The sequence below is a fragment of the Trichosurus vulpecula genome, chromosome 8 (assembly GCF_011100635.1).
Source record: "Trichosurus vulpecula isolate mTriVul1 chromosome 8, mTriVul1.pri, whole genome shotgun sequence".
In the NCBI taxonomy this organism is placed as follows: domain Eukaryota; kingdom Metazoa; phylum Chordata; class Mammalia; order Diprotodontia; family Phalangeridae; genus Trichosurus; species Trichosurus vulpecula.
In genome coordinates, this window is record NC_050580.1 from 96,573,084 (window position 1) to 96,575,638 (window position 2,555).

At 40.4% G+C, this 2,555-nt stretch overlaps 1 non-coding gene across 1 annotated transcript; it reads left to right on the forward strand.

The window, feature by feature from the left end:
- Positions 1–865: 865 nt before the first annotated feature.
- On the forward strand, positions 866–938 carry TRNAK-UUU. Its single transcript has one exon. It is a non-coding gene; the product is annotated as a tRNA-Lys (tRNA).
- Positions 939–2,555: the final 1,617 nt, after the last annotated feature.

Below are 2,555 nucleotides of genomic sequence, written 5' to 3' on the forward strand. Positions count from 1 at the left end.
ACAGTCAACTATACTGGCCACACCCTCGATTTTAGTCCTTCTGAAAAGGAAAAGGCTTCCTTTATTTTGTTTTCCTCAATTTTTTTCTTCTTAACATAGTTGATTGAAAACTGTTATCCTCTAGGTCTCTGAGATAGTGTAGTTTAGGGAAGCAGTGCGCTATAGTGGAGAAAACACTGAATTTGTAGTCACGTAGCCTTGATACATATAAATCTAACACTGGGTTAGAATATGAGTTCTGCCAATTTCTTAGTTCTGTGACCTAGAGCAAGTCACTTCTCCTCTGACACTCAGTTTTCTCATCTTTAAAACAAGAGGGCTTCAACAATCAGGGGAATGGCTAAATAGATTGTGTCCTGCAAACACATAAAAAGAATTTTTGGTTTGGGTCTCACCTTGGTCAATGAGGCAAACTGAGGAAAAGAAAGGTAAAAATCTTTTCATTAGCACAAGACAGTAAGCAGTTGGGTACATCCAGCTCTCCCTCTTTCCGCATTCAAACTGCCACTACATTTTATAGACTAGGGCAAAAGTATGAATCATGAGAAATGTGTCACCTCAGCTCCTCCCTCACTACAGTATCAAAGGGGAATAGGATTAGTATACATGTGCAATGGTATTTCCAGACCACCATCTCCTACAGGTTGGCTATGCATGTACCCAAGGTCTAAACTAGATTTAAACATGGAGTAATTCAGACTGACTGCACAAGTAGCTGACCTTGCCCAAATAAATATCGCTGCTTCATCAGAAATTGGAGGATTTCTATGAACTGAGGAAGAGTGAAGTAAGCAGAACCAGGAAATGTTAATGACAACAATAACATTAATGGAAAGAACCAAAAAATTAAAAATTAAAGTAAAGGGCCCGGATAGCTCAGTCGGTAGAGCATCAGACTTTTAATCTGAGGGTCCAGGGTTCAAGTCCCTGTTCGAGCGTGTGTTTGTTTTCTAAAAAAAAAAAAAAAAATTAAACTAAGTCATATAACTATAATGACCAAGCTTTGGTCCCAGAGAAGAGATGAGAAAATGTGCCTCTCTCCCTTTTCTTCAGAGATGTGAGACATGGCATGTTGCAGTCACAGACATCGGTGACATATTGATTGTTTTTTCTGAACTGCTTGTTTACCTCTTTTCTATTCTTTGATACGAGGAATTGTTGTTCGTTGGGTAGGGGAGGCAATGGGATGGGTATATTCGGAAATGAAGGTGATATAAAATAAAATATTTAGTTATTTTTCGATAAAAGTGGGGGAGGGGGAAGGATTCAGTGACCTCTAAATTTCCTTCCATCTCTAAACCTATGATTCTATGATATGATTCCTTGAAAAATACATTTATAATTTTCATAAACTCTTGTGTTTCAAGCTGAGTTTTAGAAGGGAGAGCAATAAGAAAAATAGGTCAAAGGATCTGAAATGGCTCCAGGAATTAGAAGACAGAATTATCTCTACTTTGATGCACAGAGGAACTGCAGCTTAGAAAGATTACATCACCGATCCAAGCCACACACAGTGAGCTGTCCTCAGAGAGATGGCAGGGAGTTCAATTCAATTTATTTCAGCAAACATTTATTGAGCACTTACTATGTGCAAGACCCTGCTTACCAGCCCCTACAAAGTCTTGTTGAATCAAATTGAATTGAACCGAACCAGGTTCCCTAGAGAACTCACTGGCCCCATATCTCTGGTTCTTGACTGACTCATTTCTGAGAAACCTGAGGCTCTCTCATCTGACTAGGGATATAATTTGTAGATAGTCAAGGGAGTCCACAAAAGATTCCCCTTCATCCCCTTTCTGCTATTTTTCATGCTGAATTAGGAAGTGGTGACCTGTCTATTTCACTTTCATTCACTCCCTCACCACCAGGATTTGAGCCTGGAAGAAGTGCCCACAATGCCAGCAGACACTGGCTCCAGACATTACATCACCAATGGTGATGAGCTATAAAATAATAAATCTCTTGCCTTTGTTTGGAGTCATAGCTGAGTAGAGGGGCATCCTGGGACAACTAGATAATGCAGTAGATGGAGTGCCTGGTCTAAAGTCAGGAAGACTCATTACTAGCTGTGTGACCTTGAATAAGTCACTTAATCTTGCTTGCCTCAGTTTCCTCAACTGTAAAATGAGCTGGAGAAGGAAATGGCAAGCCACTCCAGTATCTTTGCCAAAAAAAAAAATCCCAAACCCAAATGGGGTCACAAAGAATTGGACATGACTGAAATGACTGACCAATGACAACAAATGGGGCACCCTATTCATTTCAAAGTTTCCTGGTCTTTTGCTTTGGAGGTTACTACCCTCTCTCACCTCACCCCTTGCAAGCATTCATCAGAACCATTCTACTAAAATTGCTCTTTCCAAGCTTACTAGTGATCTGCTAATCACCATATTTGGTGACTCCCTTCTGCTGTTGCTTCAGATATGCCAGAGACACTTTTAGTTCCTTTTCCTCTTTAATAAGGTCCCCTCTGTCTTGCATCAGATCCTCTCACTGACCTCTAAAAGAGGGTGTTCCCCGAAGGTCTGACCTCTTCTCTTCTGTAGATGCACTTT